General features: G+C 47.9%; 1 non-coding gene across 1 annotated transcript; it reads left to right on the top strand.

The window, feature by feature from the left end:
- The first annotated feature begins 18,587 nt into the window (after positions 1-18,587).
- On the top strand, positions 18,588-18,680 carry TRNAI-UAU. The gene is given in 2 exon segments: positions 18,588-18,625; positions 18,645-18,680. It is a non-coding gene; the product is annotated as a tRNA-Ile (tRNA).
- Positions 18,681-19,659: the final 979 nt, after the last annotated feature.

Raw genomic sequence — 19,659 nt, 5'->3', positions numbered from 1 at the left:
TGTAGCAATTATAGCAGGGGCGGGCAATTATTTCAGCTGGAGGGCCGCTTAATTAGTTTTGGTGAGCTGTGGAGGGCTGCAAGGGTAGCCCCACCCTTTGACAGGTTTGCAGGAGGGTATGGGGGTGTGGGCAGGGTGTGGGGTTTGTGGGGGAGGTTGTGGTTGTGTGGTTTGTTGGGGAGGATGTGTGGGTATGGCGGGGTGTGTGTGGGGTACACACACAAACACACAAATGCACATACCTGTGCACAGACACATGCGCACACACACACACATTGCTCCCAGGGTGACAGCCATCCCCCACATGCAGGGCAGGGCAGATGGACCCGCTGAGCCCTAGGGCTGTAGCTGCTGCTGGCGGTGGCTTGTAGCACCCCTGGCCCTTGCTACTGGTGCCTCTGTTCCACCTTCCCCTAGAGACTGTGGACACCTGGGCCCAGGCCTGCTACGCTCCCCCTCATCCTCCCTGCCCTTGCTATGGAAGCCAATGGGCCCCCGTGGCAGTGGCAGCTGTGGCGATGGTGGTGGCAGCTGCAGGGCCTGGGCTGGGGGTGCGGTATACGTGAGCTCCTGGGGTAACCACCTCCAAGCCCTGGGATTAGTGTGTCTCCCCCATACAAAGGAGAAGGGATGGTTGCAAAAGAACTGGTCCAGGGGGAACTGGTCCACGCAGGCACTCCCCTGAGCAGGCCAGCACCCCCCAACAGCCCGGAGCCCACGTACCCTGTGGTTCCTCCCCGCCACTGCCAACAGCACACAGCCCTGACCCTGGCCCACCTTGCACCTGCTCTGGACTCACCCTGGATGGAGGGGACCAACCAGAACTCACATGCACAGCCCTGACTTGGCCCACCCCATGCCTGCTTCTTACCACCCACCGCTGGCTCCAGCCTTGTGGTACTGGTGGGGACCCGTGGGCACAGCCCCAGTGCCAGCCTGCCCCATGTCTGCTCCACACTGCCAGCCCATGCTGAGCAGTGGCTGGGCAGAAGCTGCTGCTGGCATGGGGGAGAAATGGCCTGTCCCCTTCACCACTGTTCTTGCTGCAGGTGCCCAGACCCCACGCCTGGGCTGCCCCTCTGTGCCTGGCCCTAACCTGCCCTGTAGCTTCTCTGCACTGTCACCCCTGACCCATGTGGCTGGGCGGTGTGGAGCAGGTGCAGGGCTGGGCCAGGGTCGGGGCTGTGCTCACGGGTCCCCACCAGTAGTGCATGGCTGGGGCCAGTGGTAGTGGCAACCAGAAGAAGCCACCACTACCTGGGCTGCTTAGAAAGGCAGTTCATCTGCAGAGCCACCCCAGCCCCACTGCATGCCCAGGGGTGGCAGGATGTGCCATAGGCTGGATGGCGCTTGGGTCAGGTGGGACTGAGGGATGTGCCGCAGGCTGGACAAAGACCCTCCATGGGCCCAATCTGGCCCACATGACATATTTTGCTCACCCTTAAATTATAGCTACTGTTCCCCTTTCTCACTTGCATCTATAATGAGACAAGAATAGGAATGTAGACGAGGATGAGAAGGATGAGAGGAGAAGCTATAATGGCAAATGCTAACTGGAAGGCTTGAGGCAGCCAAGCAATACCTTCCTCTTATTAAAATGACATGCTAAATTCTTCACAACATCTGTGGGAGCAAAGCAGACAGTCTCACCCAGGTCTGGGAGACAGAGGTTCAGAGACTTTCAAGCTCTGAGCAGTCCACAAGATGCCCCTATTTAAATGAGGCTCACCAGGGCTATGCTGTCACTGATATGTTATCAGTCTGCACTGAAAACATTAGAGGTGTAAATATACAAGAGGGATTACAGATTACCATTTATAAGCCTAGTGCTTTTGGGTCCAGTCACCAAGATCATCAAGACCCACAGTTTGTAGTACCAGGAGCTGTGAACTTTGCAGCTGCTTTACATTCATTAGGGTGCCAGTGGGGTAAGAGGTAGAATGCAAGTGGCAGCTTTGATGGAGTATATTCTCCTATAGCAATTTTTGCTTGTTCTTTACTTCCATCAGTTGCCTCTGCCTCCCCATGCCCAGTTACAGCAAGACTCTGGTCGATCATAATGAGTCTTTTCCCAGCCAGCTTCTGTGTCAAAACAAAATCTTTTCTTACTAGTTCCTTGGCAACCCTGAGACCTCCTGTCTTGATCTTTCTTTACCTTTTCTTCTCTTCCCTGAGATACATTCTCCTTTCTTGAGGCACCCTCCCATGTTTCTCAAAAGCTTCCACTGAGAAAGTTTCTTCCTTTGTTTTCTCTTTGTTAAAACTCATGGGTTTGCCAGATGTTGGGCAGTGGTTAATACTAGTGCCTTTGAAGGCCTGGATGTTGGAGGCACTGGCCCTAACCTACAAGAAAAGTAAGCAGTTCTAACTCATTGTTCTGTATTCAAGGTAACAAAGATAATATTTTTCCATCCCACAATTGGAATACTGACCCCAAAGCCTCTTCCCAGTCCTGGGAGACTCTGGAAATGAGAAGTCATTTTCCACTTTTCCTTCCAAACTCTTTGGAATCACGATGTGAGAAACCCTCCCTGGCTCACAATGACACTTTGCTGCGCAGGACATGCTGGGTTACTGCTCTGCTGTATTTTATTTTACGTTAGAAAGGCAGTCCAAGGACAGACGCCATGGGGCCAGGTTTTGAATTAATACATAATTGTGACATTTCAGGGGGAAGCATGTGGCAGGAAGTCCTGCTGAGACCAGGTTAGTGATTGCATTTATGTTTCTGCACGTAGCCCTAATATTCAAGACCATGTTTGGGATCTGTGTGATGAAGAAACTATTTATGAAGGCTAAGGGGGACCCAGCCAAACACTCACTGCTGTTATTCACAAGAAAGGTACCACATTCTGTGGGGCTGGAAGGCAACAGCAGTCTTTTTGGGAACCAGGTAGAAGGCCCAAGTAGAGACTACCTATGGTCTCAACAGAGACTCAGGATTTTTATCCCTTTACCTGGACTAGCTTTTATAACCCCTATGTCCCTCAGTGGGTTAATTGCCTTGTTTATCCTTAAAGACCTATTCAAAGCACCTTCACCTCTCTCAGCTGTGCCAACCCCATCTTCTGTGTATAAATCCCATTCTAGACTCCAGTTAGAACTCCTGCTTTCTGCAAGTCCATTCAATACATCTAACAAAGTCGGCTGTAGCCTATGAAAGCCTATACCTTTCTGAACCAGTTTGTCTCTAAAGTGCACCCTGCCCTGCCTTCTGCCTGACTTCAAACTGACATGGCTAACTACGTCTTTCTACTTTGGGAACCAGAGAGAAGGCAACCCTGTCTCACAGTATTACAGGCCTGCTAAAACACTTTGTCTATCTAAAATTATGTTTTATACCCCCCGGGACAGACTTGGAGGTTGCTGTACCATTAATCTGTTTTGAAATGAGTTTTAGGCATTTTGGAGCAAATAATCTTGGTGCCTTGTAAACTGCACAGTGCAGTGTTTTGCTGACCAGTAGTTTGGTTATTTAATGTATTTGTAGAAGAATGAAAGGCCTGTATTGATAGTTTTATTGATTAAACAGCCTTTCTAAGGTTTGTGTTGATAAAAATCCCAAATGCTTTGCTAAGGTTTTATTGCAGGGGAAAGACCTTGATGTTTGTATCGATAAGAAAACACTTGCTAAGATTTGTACTGATAACAAACATGCACCGGAGAACTGAATTAAGTTCCTGCATAATTAAAATGCCACAAGTACTTTGTTCAGAAACTAATTAATAGAATGCTCGTCTCTTAAAAAACAAGATTTCTGTCATAATGTTTTTAAGAGTTTGGAACAGGAGACAATGGGTAGGTAGACAAATGGGGTACATCCAGATGAGCACAGACGTGCAGTATGTCGTGCCTCAGATGTGTCTGCAGCACCATACACTGCAGACACTGCGCTAATTTGCAGCATGTATGTATGCTGGGGGGGAGGAGAGGAGGGGAGGGAAGGGGGTTGTCACTGAGAGATCCTGGTGTCAAAAATACTGTGCCTTAAAAAAGCAGGGTGGCACATGTGGCAGCAGCATGCACTGCTGGAAAACAGAGCCCAGCCAGCTAAAGCCATGCTCTGGCTGCTGGCCAGGCTATGTGCTGCCAGATTGCCACTACTTCAGCCACTGAAAGCCCTCAAGACCACAGGTAAGGCTGCTGGAGCCAGCGCAGGTGCTGGCCCCAGCTTCCCATACCCCACCCAGGACATGTTGTACGTCAGATTGTGTATGCACGGGCATTTCCTGCATCAGTGGCACATATTGTGCTGCTGCTCTTCATCCCTGGGGAAACACATGTTCCTGCCTATGTGGATGCACCGGTGGGAGCCTACGTTTGGGACAGGAGAAGCAGACAACTAAGAAGATAACTGTCAGGTCAGTTATTTTGCCCTGCTTCCCTGGCTCCTCTCTCTTTTCTCTCCCTCTTTGCCCCTCCCTTCTGCTTTTGTATTCAAATTTCTCTCTCCTTAGACGCAGTACATCCTTTTACAACACCTGATGAAATAAACTTCTGCCCAAGAAAGCTTGTGCTATATAGATCTACATCTACTTGGTTTGTCTATAAGGTTCAAATCTACCCTGCCTGGTAGGCACATGGCAGGTACTAGCTTAATCAGGAGGATGGGAGAGGGAAATGGAAAAGACAGGTAAAGGGTTTGTAGTTGGCAGATGGCCATTGCAAAGTGGTCAGTATTTGGAATGCACAGAAGTATCTTGCACCTCAAAGGGAGGAGAATATATCTCAGAAAGGGTGGTACTTCACATCTGTGCAAGATGCCAGCACCCAGAACTGGGAATAAAAACAATGGGGAATTATGCATTTGAGCAGGCAATGCCAAGCACTTATTATTAAGGCAAATGCAAGAATGCTTACTGGGCTGGTCTTCTCTGCACTGCTGTTATCAGCTTGCATGTTCTCTTCTGCAGAAGTTTGGTTGGCAATAGGGCTGGAGGGCTGGGTGTTCAGGTCCATCTATACAGTGCTTCAGTTGGGCTTTTGTATACTGAAGAGCTCCAAATCCATCAGGAACACCTTTAGACAAGTTGGCATCAGTCAGCTTTTTTTTGTTTATCCACTGTCTCCATGATAATGTGCATAATTATTTTAGTTTCTCATGCCAAAATCCTCTCCACCTCTCCATATTATGAACAACTTTCCATAATATGAACAAGTGGCTGGAGCATTATTGGAAGTCTATCTTTTTTTTGTTGTCAACTCTCTTATAAGCCACTTTCAAATATCTTGCTTTAATAAAGTACAGCATAGGATCCTGCTTGAGACCCTGCTTGGCCTTCTCTGTGCAATTTCTTTAAATTTGTCTTTGTGTCTATATCTGGACCTCTGCGCTTCATGAACCCTCTGGGCTTCATGAACCTTAGTCTCTGTCCAGAGGGTGAGGAGATCCAAGACCTCAGCACAGGTCCAGTTGGAAGCTTGACACAGTTTGTTAGAAAAATATACTGGGGTGCTTGCTAAGTATGTTGACTCCTGGTGCATGCTGGTAAAACCAGGGTATATGCCAGCATTTAAACAGGGAAGTGACATCTGGGTACCATAACCTCAAAGCAGTAGAGACTATGCAGACAAATAAAGCAACCAGGATTATGGGATTATGGCTGGAGGACTGGCAAAATACTTCAGAACCCAGATGCTATCATGTGAACATAACTATCATCTACTCCAGGATTGTCAAGCAATTGCCTGCAGCAGTGGCTCATCCAGTCTGTGGGGCTTCTCACTAAAGCTGCCAGAGCCTCTGCTTTGGTGTGGCTAGTAGCTGGTGGTTTAGCACAGTGGCTGCTCGACATAGGTAGTCTCTCATCCACCCTTTTCATACCACTGAATATAAAGTTTTTAATTACTGTTGGCAACAAAAATCAGAATGATAGGGGTGATTGTTGGCAGCATTAACCCCCTGGGTGCTGGCAGAAAATATTGCATGCTAATTTGAGTTTGACAGCCCTGATATACTACAATATGAAAAGACTCTAACAGAATTAGAAACTCTAGAACTATTTGTCAGTTTTGTCAATGGGAGTTTGTGTTACATGCTTGCTGTGCTTATTTGATCTGGAGAAGAGAAGACCAAGAGGGGATTTAATAGCAACCTTCAACTACCTGAAGGGTGGGTCCAAAGAGGATGGAGCTGGACTGTTCTCAGTGGTAGCAGATGACAGAACAAGGAGCAGTGGGCTCAAGTTGTAGCAAGGGAAGTTTAGGTTAGATATTAGAGAGAACTTTCTCATGAGGAGGTAGGTAAAGCACTGGAACAGGTTACCCAGAGAGGTTGTGGACTCTCCACCCTTCAAAGTTTTTAAGACCTGGCTAGACAAAGCCTTGGCTCAGATGATCTAGTTGGGGCTGGTCTTGTTTTCAGCAGGTGGTTGGACTAAATGACCTCCTGCAGTCCCTTCTAACCTGAATTTTCTATGATTCTATGATCTTGTTACATAAATGCAACTGGGTTAGCACCACTTTAAACCATCTGTGGCTAAACTCTTGGAGATACAGGGAGCATGCTGCAGGCAGTTCAAGCAAAGGGCAGATGCAGAGTGGTGCAGTTGCAACCCCCTTCGATCCTTGGTCCATCCAAAGTTTAAAACCAAGTGCCTGGCAGTGGCAGCAGCATTTCTATTCAGGCAGAAGTGAGGGAGTCCATTAATTTAATGGCTCATTATAATCTGCCTGAAGCTTTCTAAACTCTTCATTCCACAGGTGTTAATGACCCGCTACCCTTTTTAATGGTGTTAACGGTCCACTAATCAAGAGAGCCTTTCTTCTGTAACTCTTCTGTCTATTAGCTACTCCTGGTAACATCACTTCTATTTCACAGCCCTGTGGACTGTTTTTAACTCTAGCTTAAAATATGAACTCAGGTGTTAAAATGTTAACACAGGTGAACTTTAACTCAGGTGTGGAAATAACTTTCACCCAAGCATTGGAAACACTGTCAAGATGCTCAAGGAGGCTAGATTTTGTTTTATGAATCTGAAAAAAGATGTACTTTTAATTTTAATGACTACAGAACTAATGAAATCAAATATTTTGATTATTTCTTGCCTAGCTTATTGCATTTTTATACACAATATATGATATAGCAAATTAACGCACATTCCAATAAAGTTGTGTTTGTTTTTGCTTCAATCTTAAACTGAATAATGTAGCTCTAGGCCCCTAGCTTATTAGTAAAGCTTCTAGTTTATTTTTAACTGGAGAAAAATATGGGTTGTACCACATGTGGTAAGGCATCAAAACATCTGCACCCCTCTTTTCAAAATTTTAGATTTACTCATAGTTTAAGCTATTTCTTCTACTTCTGAGACAGTGAATAAGTTGAACCCAAGTGAGCTTCTGAAGGAGAGGCTAAACTTAGATGAAGGATCATGTAAGTAGGATACTTCCTGATTTCTTATTTTGGCCCTGTGCGCCTCGTACTTTGGTGAAAGAATAAATAATAATGCTTTCTTCTGTATAAGTTGTTTTTGAGTTTCTTTGCTAAATTGCTGTCACAGGCTCCTGAAGAAAAACTCTTGCTGGGTCTAAATACCCACTGATCATGCTAAAGTAGTTATGATTACTCCAGAAGCTGTAACCCATATCCTGGTCTAAGAGTGAGTGTAACCCAGGCACATGGGAACGCCCACCAGTTGTAGGGGGACTCTTAATGGGACCCCAAGAAGCGACAGCAATTCGGCTAGCTGAAGAATTGTAGTAAGAGACTTTCAGTCTCTCTCTCTGTATATTACAAAAGAAGCAAAGTTGACCTGCCCCCCGCCACCTCCTTTTTAGATGGATTTAAAAGGACAGAGTTGATAAACTTTCAGGGGCTACAGTTAGAGAAGAGCAAAGCTGTATGCATCTTGTGGCATTTTCTACACATGATCAGACTCATGTGCAAATCTGATGGCAGTGCATCCTGCAGTTGTGGTACCTCTGCTGGGATTGCCCTGACTGTTACCCTTCCTTTTTCCATCTCCTGCCCATTTCAGGGAAGCTTGGTTTGGATAGAAGGAGCTCCATAGTAGCCTTATGGTGGTGAAATCAGCTGTTAGACGGCAGAGGGCACTGTGGTGACATGCAAACAGCCTCTGGCACACGCCAAACTTACAGCTGAGTACAAGGTTGGGACTTCAATTTTGGGGATTTGTTTCCACATTTTCCAGGCTTCAAAGCAAGTCCATTTCCCACCATATCCCTTGACATTTTCCCTCACCTTTAATTGAAAGAGTGAGCAAGTCTGGCCTTGCTTAGCATATAAGATCTAGTGCACTCTTCAGTGTTGCTAGAGAACAGAAAACCACACTTTGAAAAAGGCACTTCTGATTTTAAAAGGCTGCTAGTTGCCAGTCTGGCAATGGCCCTGCTACAGATAACAAATGGGAAGGAAACCAGTACACTCTTTGCCATGACTAGGGCTACCACATTTCCAGTTCCAAAACAATGGACACCAGATGGGAGGGAGTGTGTTGGGGGCGGGGGGGGGTAATATGATCGGAGGGGGCAGTTTCTAAGTGTTACAGGAAATAACAAGTGTTATTGATTCAGAAATTAAATGTAAAACAAAAATAAAGCCCTGCCGGTGCCCCTCATTCCTGACCCATAGTCCCCTGGCTCTGCTGGTGGCCCTCACTCCCAACTCACAGTCCCCTGTCCTCCCCAGGCCCTGCTGGTGCCCCACACTCCCAACCCACAGTCCCCCGCCCCCTTCGCCTATGCTGCTGCCTCTCACTCCCAACCCGCAGCTCTCCTGTCCCTGCTGCTGACCCCCACTTCCAGCCCGCAGCCCCCTGGTGCTGCCAGTGCCCCACACTCTTGACCCAGTCCCCTGCCCCTTCTGGTGCCCCTCACTCCCAAGCCACAGCCCCCCAGCCCTGCTGGTGCCCCTCACTCCAGACCCACAGCCACCAGCTCCTCCGAGTCCTGCCAAAGGGGGCCCTCAGCTACAATCGTCCCGACTGGGGTGGATCATGGAGGCTGCGGTGGCTTTGATTCATGCAGGTGGTGATGGAGTGAGTCTAGCTGGAGGGAGGAGGAGAGGAGGCCTGTGGCACCCCCTAACCTGGGCTGGGGCTCCTGTGCCATGCCATGTGGCCTGGCCATGTACCCCCACCTTGGGCAGTGTCTCTTGGCTTCCCCACCCCTGCAACCATGGGCACCGGCCCCAGTACTGCTGGCCCCCCCTACCCTGCCCCAGCCCCAGCCCCAGCCCCCTTTCCTCAGTGCCAGCAGGCACCCACCCCCCTGACACACACACACAGAGCCCCCCAGACAGTCCTCAAGCTCTGGCCCTCCAACACCTGCTCCCCATGGACTTACCTGCATCCAGCTGCCGAGGCTGCTCCCAGCACCCTGCCTGGCTGTGGGCTAGCCATGAACATGTGTGTGCTCAGACACATGTAGTGTCCCCTGTCTCCAGTCGCCCCACAAAGCTCCTTGCAGCCTGAAAAGCTGCCAGCCTGCAAGGAGAAGCCCACAGTTTCCTCCTTTAAAGAGGAAAACCCACGTTTTTGCATAGCAAATGGATCCCTTGTAAACACGCATGCTGCTAGGGCAAGCCAGGAAATGCATTTCTACCAGCATCGGTGTTGTAAAAGGACTAGCAGAGTAAAGGACATTTGTTCATATTTCAAAAAACTGCTCAGACAGAGATCAGAGGACCCAAAAAGAGGTTTTGTCTAGGAAAACCCGGACATGTGGTAACCCTAGCTATGACTTCTGCAGTAGACGCTGTTCTTCAAAAGGGCTGGCTGTGTGATTTGGCCTGACATGGTTACTTTTAGATCCTGGACACTCCAGGGGCAACAGAGAGAAAACAAAGGAAGGACTTTGATTTTGTGTGGCGTGGTAAGTAGGTTAGCAGCAAGAGCTTTTCCAGAGGCTGGATGAAAAGCCATTGCAAACAGCTGCCTGTCAAAGTATTTCCCAGATGAAGGCAGGAAGGATGAAGTGAGCTGGCTATGACAAGGCATTTGGTTCAGGTTCATCACAGCTCTCCTTAATTTGGGGTGGGATAGCATCGTTTAGCTCTGGTGCTGAAGCCAAGAAAATCATCTGTCATATGCTTCCACTAAGTTGTTGGAAGGAAAGGCCTGAGTCTGAGCTCAGAGGCTGATGGGCGTGTCACTGACAATCTAGCTCCAACTCCTAAATACTTGCCTGGAATCCAAATATGATCTCTGTTTGCAGGAAACTAAAATCTCTCTGGTGAGCTGAGACCTTCCATAGGCTATTTGGGACCCAGCGGAGAACCTCTGGTATGCTGCAGACCCTGTCTGAGCTGGAACAAGTTTGTAATTACTCATTACAAGAACATTTGTAATCATTTTTAGAAATTATGAGTCAACTGAGTGACAGACTGTACTTGCTACCTATTGGCTATAAGGTTAACAGGTGCTGTTCAAATGCTTCCTCAAAGCACCTCTGTCCCAATCTTCTGTCTTAAGTGAGCTCTGCCAAGGCAACTCAGTCTTGCTCTACAAGCACCCACCAATTCCAAGCCAGCAATCTCTACATATCAGTGCAAGTACATTTTAATCCTGGGTGGTTGGACCATTGGCCACTACAATTTTAGGTCTGTCCTCAGCCAAGATCAACACATTGCACTGTGGTTTTAAGATACAGATAAACAGTCACTAGAGTCTAGGTAGAAACTAACCTTTGCTCCTGATCTAAACTGAACAGGGAGGAAAGGGCACAGTACCAAATCCCACTCTCTCCGTGACTTCATCCATCCGGCGTTCACTGACAGGCGGGTTGCTTGTGAATGACCATTGTTCACTGCAGTAATGCTGGGCTCTGTACAAAGCCATTTCCCCTTTGCTGTGTCTCCCTTCTCTCCCCTTTCATCACAGAAATAGAACTTAAATGTGTCTCGATTCAGGCAGTGGTGAGTGACTCATGCCCTACCCCAACATCCTGGGACACGCATGCCTGAAATGCTTCCTCGCTGTTCTTTACAAGTGAGCAGGGTTTCTGTTGTTTCAGCCAAGCCCCATTTAAAAGGCTTCAGAGCGTGAGGTCAGCACCCTGGGGGCCGGAGGCTGGCACAGATTTACTTTTGGGATTGGCTGGAAGCTCAGCCCTCTGGTGTCAGTTCAAAGCAGCCTGAAGAATCTGCTGCCTGCCTCTTCACCTTCCTTTGCTCTTTGCAGACTCAGAGAGCTACTAACTTCAGCTCCTGCACTCTGGCATCTGGCCTCTGTTTCTCTCCTGCCCTGAGGTATTACCTTTCCTGTTGAGGCCACTTCGTGAGACTGGACTTTGAGCACTGAGTAGAGATATCTCTTCTTGCATATTAAAAATGACTTAACCTCTGTAATGCAGGCACTTTGTGTAAAGTGCCCCTATGGAGGGGCACTGTAGGGAGATCCTTCAGTGGCACAGGTCGCCTATTAAGGTGGCCATCATAGAGGACAGTCCAGTTGTCCTCTGCCCTCTATTGATATGAAACTGGACGCCTTTATGTCCTCTATTTTTCTCTTGAAGAAAAAAATAGGGGACATAAAGGTGTTGGGTTTCGTATCAATAGAGGACAGAGGACAGAGTAGCAGAAAACCAGAATGTCCTCTATGATAGCTACCCTAGCGCCTATACACATACAGGGAGTCAGCTCCAACGTGTTGGAAATCCAGCACGGCGGAGCAGACTCAATTAAACTGAGTTTGCTGGAGCACAGAAATTACAGTGCTCCGGCAGACTCTAGTGTCATTGTGTATCAGCGTCCCCATGCTGAAAAATGGTGGCGGGGCACTTTGAAATAAAGCTTGTTGAATGAGCTTTAGTTCAAAGTGCCCCACCAACATTTTTTAACATGCGGGACACCAATATACATGATGCTTGGGTGCTTTTACTTAGCGTGGCTCACTAATTAAAGCACCTCCCCCCCATGCCTCCCAGAGCACGTGTAAAACTGCCAACAGAGCTTGCACTGGTGCTTATATATCGTCCCTCCCTTGGTAGCCAGCAGAAAGGATGGGGCCAGTGGAAAGCAGCTCTGATTTATGTTAGGGGATCGGTACATCCAGGATCAAAGCCACACAAAGGCAGGTTTTTGGCCGCAGCTGAGGATCTGAAGCAATAAAATTACAGAATCAGTGATTGCTCACCAATAATCACTTGTAGCCATCTCTGATGTGAAACACAGCAGCCATTTAGTTCCAGAAAAAATTGTACAAGTTCTCAAGGAATAAGAGAAGTATAATGTTCCTGTGTGTCTTAAGCTCCATACTGATGGCAATTTGTGGAGATTCTCCTCTGGCTGACTTGCTAATGCCTATCTTTTGGAGCCCAAGGCTTGTCCCTGTTGCTGCCATGAAATCTCAAGTGTCCATAAAGTGAAATGCCAAGCAGCCGTGTATTTACTGCAAGTGATCTCTGCCAATGTTTACACTTACTTGGCTTGGTGGGAGGAAATTCCGGAGGAAGCCAGCATCCAAGCCCCCCAAGCACAGGTACGTCTGCAGTCTTCTGGCAACTCCCCCAGAGCTGGTGAAGGGACCATGAACCATGCCATGTCTTCACACACGTTCGCCAGCTGCTGAGAGGTGGAGCAATTCTTGTGGAGTGAATGGTTCTGCTGCTCCAGGTGGCCTCTGAGTGTGCAGCATCTATAGTGTAGACAGGCTTAAACCTTGTCTGTACTAGCCCTGCTGTTGAATGAAAGAGAAAAGGGAGAAACCATAGGAGCTGCCGAGGTAAGCACAAGCAGGCCTAAGAAGCAGAAAGCTGACCCCTAGCCCACCTTTTTTCATGGTTCTTGCTATCTGCAAGTTGCTGCTGAAGCCCTGTCAGCATGATCAGGGCTTGCCAAGACACATTGACACATCCCTTCCAGGTTTCATTTGCCTCCTTGATCAAATATTGGATGAGTGCAAAATTAAACTTGCAAATTGCAGCCTTTTCTTTCCCTTTCTATATTTTTCAGTGACGGCTTCATTATTATGCACATCTGTTATGCACATACCTTAGATGGCTCAGTTTTTGAGGAGGAAGAATTAGCTAGAAATAATTGTTTGGGCCAAGAACACCCAGTGTTTAAATTTCTCTGCTGTAGTCTTTTCATTATTAATTAAGAGTAACCTTGGAAATATCTAATTTAAAAATTTGATGGAGCTACTATGACAAAATCTGCTTCAAGTATGTTATCTGATTTTTTTTTTTGATTTGCGCATTTAAAAAAGTCAGCTTGGATACGGACTGCTACTTATTCACAGCTGACTGAACACAAAAGACACCACATGAGGCGGATTCAGAAAAAAAATCTTATATGCAAACCATGAAGTTTGATCATATTGAATGCCACTGGAATAGCCAGTGAAGAGAAGCTGTCAATACTCTCTGCTGCCTGGAAGATGTTTGGGGCAGGGAGCATCTTTCTGCTCTATGTTGGTACAGCCTCATACAATCTGTCTTTGACTGGCGGTTCTACATGCTACGGCAATACAAATAACATTTTCTGTTAGCCTCTTCCAGCATTGTGATGACTCACATTGTCGCTTCTCTTGGGTGGAGGAAAAATGGACAGTGACTGACAGTTACTAATTAAAATCAAATTCTACCAATTTTAATCAGCCAAAAGACCTGACCTCTTCTATAAGTCCTTCCAAGGGCGCACTATTTGTGGTTCTCTGCAATCAGCTGTACGTGGGAACATCTCTGTATCTCTTGGGATCAGCATAATGAGGCAAAGAGAGGTTGCTGCTACCATTCTCAAAATTGGCCAGCGCATCTGGGAATGGCCCAGGAATCTGGGTGCTCAACTTGAGACATATTGGGCATGTCTACACGTTCATTAATGCACAGTAGTGACTGTGATTACGTTTAGTACTTGCTTAATGAAGTACTAAGTAAATGCGCACTAACTAGAGTTACTGTTCAGTAGAACCGGCAAACACCTTTTTAGTGATGCTACTGTGCAGTAGCTTAATAATACTGCACAGTACCATATTAGCAGTATCCATGCTGCGATGTGCTACTGTGCAGTGTTATTAGGCTACTGCACATTAAGCGTCTTGTGTAGATGTGTCCAGTGAGTATGTCTGCATGGCAGAAGGCAGTGCTACCTGAGTTAGTTGTGAAGGAGCTAGCTTGGGTACTGGAAACAGCAGTCATATTCGTGCAAAGCTTCAGCTGGGTTAATAACTTCCAGTTTCTCAAGAATGATCAAAATATAAACAATTATGAATTAGAACGTCTTCCTCCAAAGCATGAGATCTTCAAATTAGTCAATCTCAGGATATTTTTATTTGCCTCATAGGCTTTGGGTTCCTCATATTCAGCTGTTGCAGTTTTTCTGTAACCACGAAGATAAGACACTTCCTTTATTTTATTTTAAGCAAAAGACAAATGTATCGCTTAGCGTGGCAGGTACCTTTGGTGCCTGCCACTTTAAGAGGTTTGAGGAGGCTATGGAGCAGTTGGCAGGTTGGGTGTGGCCTAACGAGGCGGTCACATGACTGCAAGAGGGCTCCTGCATTGGAGGGTGGGGTTGGGCAGCCTCTATATAAACCCAGGCCCTCAGAGCTGAGCTGGCAGTTGCTGCAGGAGTAACATTGTTAGCTGGAGCTGCTGCTCCCACAACACCTGGAGGTCAGGGTAGGGGCTGTGGGGATGGAGGAGGTTCCTGGTCCTGGGATGTTGTAGCAAAACCCCCAGTTTTTCTTTTTTTTTAAATTTAAAAATGCATTCCCTCCCCTTTCCTAACCATTTCCAACTTTTTCTCTCCCTCTCTATTCCCTATAGATAAGTATAAGTGACCTAAGACATAGGATAAGCTTCAGCATTTTATTTTGGTAGCAAGTTGTATTTGTTTTGTTTTTTGTCCTTCTTTATATTGTATAATTCTTATGTTTATATTGATTTTTACTGTTCTATATTACTGTTTTACTGGTATTATATGATTTAGGCCTACATATGTAAGTTAGCATAAGTCACGTCAAGTTTCCATTTTGTTTGTCAAGTCTCTATCTTGTCTCCAGGCCCCCTTGTGTAACTTATGACTCACACTTACCCCTCCTATGTAACTTGGTTCCTGAATGAATGGGGATGAATGAGGGTACTTGAGAGACAATGGCAGTAGATCTAAAAATAGCTTCCTCTGAATGACCGAACCATCAACACCAATACCGGGACCAATGATCCAGCCATTGGAACCACCCTCAGCATTCAAGAAACAAAAGATGAGGCAACCCACCATTGTGCCAAGACTGCACATGCTTAGTAAGAATACCTGGAGCCCTCTGGAACAGGACTTGGACAGGCCCTCCCCATAGAAGATCATAGGTAGTCTGCCCCATAAAAGGGGTAGTGAAGATGTCCTTGGGACGCTCTCCCCATCTGGACCAGCATCATGCCACACCACCTATCCACCCAGAGGCCCTGCTAGTGACCTCCCTCTGGACAACACCCGCTGGACAAAGACCCCTTTCCAGCCTGGATAGGTAGCTATCACCCCCTATCCCCTCTTCAACCAAGGACTTGGACTCTGCTTCTCTTCCCTACCTGGACTCCCTAGCTGGACTTCCCTAGCTGGACTTCCCTAACTGATAACTTCATGGGGCTGTGTGGTGTGTTGTCTGTTTAATAAAACTGTTATTTGGACCCCTGAGTTGGGTTTTGCTTTACTACAGTTCAACCCTGCTCCAATCTCTGCTCCTCTAACTTTTGTTTCATTTCTCCCTCTCCTGCTTCTGGATCACCGCCACCTCCAACACCTGTCCTGAGCTCCTCTCTGCCTTCAAACCCCATTACTTTGCTGCTGTCTTATCCCCTTTGCCTTTTTTCCGGATCGCAGCCACTGTTATTGCCTTGTCCCCACTGCCTTTTCTCCTGAGCTCCCAGGTTTCTGCCTCAGTTTCTTTCCTGGCTGTCTCCTCCTTGCCACCACTTATCTGTCCTCCCCCCCAATATCTCAGCTGTCTGCCTCAGTTTCTAGCCCCAAGCTCCCAGGTTTCTACCTCTCTCTCTTTCCTGGCTGTCTCCTCCTTGCCACCACTTATCTGTCCTCCCCCCCAATATCTCAGCTGTCTGCCTCAGTTTCTAGCCCCAAGCTCCCAGGTTTCTACCTCTCTCTCTTTCCTGGCTGTCTCCTCCTTGCCACCAGGCTTTTCCCCTTGCACCAGTGACCTTGAGTAACCCTGGGGCCTCTCGGTCTTAAGTAAACCCAAGTCTCAGTTCCTCAGCTAGCTTCCCTATAGTCCATCGGTTCTAAGCCTGGTTCTGGCAACTTTCACTCCCTGCACTTTAACTCTCTCTCTCTCTCTCTCCTTTTTCTTCCCCCAGGTCCCCCAAGCACACACATACATACCGTACCATCCAAGTTAGGAACTTACCTGTGTGTATGTATAGGTGGGTTGTGAACACGTGTGTGTATATATAATTATTGTTATTGTGTGCATGATATACGAATTAGTGATTTGTGTATGTATACTGAATATGTGAGTATGGACAATTGATTTTTGTCTAACTTTTGGGGTGTATAATGTATGTGCTTGAATTGGTGATAGGTATGCATGTGCCTAGGCTGGTTTGGATGTGTACATGCCTGAGTTGGTAGCGTGTGTGTATGTACCTAATTGATTTGTGTGTTTGTATATGTGTAATTGTCACACCCTTCTGTCTAACAGTGCAATATTGAGATCCCGAGAGTTAACCTGACCCCACAGGGCAACAACGTGACCTAAAACTACACCCTGCTGGGGCTGAATGGTGTGGTGGGGCTGCCTGTGGCGGGATGGTCTCCAGGAATTGTCACACCAGTGTCTCCCCAGTGAAAGGTGAGGATGGGCGTGCTGGAAAGCCTCAGCCCCCATGACCTGGTGGGTTACCCCATAGAGGGGACAGGCAAGGGGTTCAGGCATGTATTCAGGCCTGAGACCCAAGGGGTGTAAGGCCCAAGAGCCCTGGTGAGGAGGTGTGTAAGAGTAGGCTGTGCAGAGTATGGTCTGTATGCAGGGGCCCAAAGAACTGTGCATATGCCAGCCTAAGTAGAAAGGGAGCTGTGTCTGGAGGGGCCTGAGAAGGTGGACCCGTATGGGAGTATGAGGGTGAGTGGCTCAGTACCTACCAAAAGTAACCTCGCTGGTCCATGCTGGGGCCAGAACCAGACTGGTAGAAAGGCCAGGGTGCCCACTGCAAGGGATGGCCAGGGCTAGAGGCAAGGAGTCCTGACTGGCCTAGAGGCAAAGTCAGGGCCAGTGAGGCAAAAGATCCCAGAGAGGGCCACAGCCACAAGGAAAAAAGGGCTTGGGGAATTCTGCCATCCAGAATGAGGGTAGAGTAGACTGCCTGAGGAAGAGGCATCCAGGTGGGGTCTGAACATCAGGCAGGCATAGAGTGAGGTCCATTGTGAGGCCAGAACCATATAGTGATGACATCTGCAAGGCATGGGACACAGTGTAGGGATGGTGTGGAGCTGTGTATTATGCCCTTAGCATTGGGCAGTGAATGAGCAGCCTCCTGCCTTATGAACAACTACTCATCAGTTACATCAAAGGCGAGGCAGGTGGGTGGACGGCCCTAGACAGGTGGGTGGGCCAATGATTAGACCGGCCACAAAACACACCTAGTCATCTGAATCCAGGAGCTGGGTCTTTAAGGAAAAAACACCAAATAGCATGAGACTTACAATAATAATGCAAGAGCTGGCAATACCGAATGAGCCTATCACCTGTCAGCCACGCTGGAAAACAGGTTAAAAACAAGAAGCCATTTCTCTTGGGGAAAATATATTTGATACACAGACACACATCTGCATCTGCAGCAAGCTTCCCTGAGGAAAAACACCATACACACAAACCTTTTTGACAGAAATACATCACCTCCATATGTTCCCACCTCCATTATAATGTGCTCCAACTTCCACCAACCTCCACTTACTCTTTTTTACTTTCTCCCTTGCTATCTGCCCCTCCCTTTCCTTCCTTCTATCGTCTCTCCTGTCTTAGTCCTTCTTCTCTTCCCTTCTCTGTTTGATCTCTCTCTGTCCCTACCCTCCATTCACACTGTATGACCAGACCCTTTTGTACCTCTCAGCCTTCTTTGGGGGCAGAGTATTGTGGCCGCATGTACATTCATGCACAGAACAGATTACTCATGGCTACAGCTGAAAGGGAACATTGTGTGTTTGTGTGTGTCTGTCACTGTGGGGGGGAGGAATATGTCCCCACTCCTCTCACGTTGTAGAGCACATCCAGATGAGCACAGACATGTGGTATATTGCACTGCAGACCTGTTTGTGGTGCCACACATTGCACATGAAGGCATTTCTATGCTGCTACTTTGCAGCATGGGTTTTTTTTTTAACCTTGGGACCATAGATGGTAGAAGGCCAGGGCTAATGGGGCTCAGCCCACCAAAACAAGGGGCAGCAGTGGCAGTGCAGAGGGCTGCGGGGCAGCCCAGGCACAGGCTCCGGGTGGCTGCAGTGGGGGGAGGAGAAGGGCGCACGCAGTCACAGACATATAGCCACAGCCTGCAGCATCCTGGCTGCGTGCAGAGCGCTGCCCACCACAGCAGGTAAGCCTGTTGTGGGGGGACAGATAGAGGCCCCCACAGTGAGTGAGGGAGTAGGGCACTGGCAGGGACAGTGGTGCAATGGATCAGCTCCAGTGGTGCAATGGGTTAGCACATGGTACTTATAAGGCAGTACTGAGGAAGTGATGCCAAGGTTGTGAGTTCAAGCCTCACCTGGAGCATTTGACTTTTTACAAGAAATAATGGCCACAAGCTAGCAGAGAGCAGATTTAGATTGGACATTAGGAAGAACTTCTTCACAGTTCGAGTGGCCAAGGTCTGGAACGGGCTCCCAAGGGAGGTGGTGCTCTCCCCTACCCTGGGGGTCTTCAAGAGGAGGTTGGATTTGCATCTAGCTGGGGTCATCTAGACCCAGCACCCTTTCCTGCCTACGCAGGGGGTCGGACTCGATGATCTATTGAGGTCCCTTCCAACCCTAACATCTATGAATCTATGACAAGGGCTGTGGTGAATAGCGCCCTAGGGCTAGGGTGGGTCGTGGGGCGCTCAGAGCCCAGGCGACTTGTTCAAGTCTGTGCTCCACTTCCCGCCTACTCTCCTCTACTCTTGGAGTTCCATGAATAGGTCTGAGACCTGCGATTTTAGGTCATCCTAGCCCACATCTGACCATAACCTGCCCCACCAAGTCCTACATCAGAACTAGGTCAGGATGAAACCCATTTCTGAAGGCCTAGAGACCTGAAACAAAGAAGCTCATGCATCTGCTGCAGGGATCCCATAGGATTTTTCTTCCACCAGCTGATCCACATCATCTACCACATAAACAAGGGTAGGGAGGGGGGTAGGGGACAAAGAAGGAGGAGTTTTCACTCCTGTGCCTCTTGCATCATGTGGGTTTTTTTTGCTGTTTTCCATTGTAGACAATGCTTCATCTCCCTTGAGGGATGGGTCTCCCCCTGCCCAGAACCTGGGCCTAGAGAGCAGACAAACTACTTTTTTAGCCATTCCTAGCCCTGACTGCTCCTGTCAAGCTCAGAGGCTTGGGCCATTTTCCTGGTTTATGATGCAGTGCAGCCCCATCGTGAAGTGCGTCTAGTTTCCTGTTATTCAATGCAGGTGAACTCACGAAGCCTATGACCCCCCTCCTTGCAAATGGTTTCTGCTCTGAGTGTGTTTTCAGTAGGCCTCGATCTCCTATCC

Source organism: Alligator sinensis, unplaced genomic scaffold (assembly GCF_000455745.1).
Source record: "Alligator sinensis unplaced genomic scaffold, ASM45574v1 scaffold492_1, whole genome shotgun sequence".
Taxonomy (NCBI): Eukaryota; Metazoa; Chordata; order Crocodylia; family Alligatoridae; genus Alligator; species Alligator sinensis.
The sequence above is the reverse complement of the archived record's forward strand: the minus strand, read 5'-3'. Positions and strand labels throughout refer to the sequence as shown.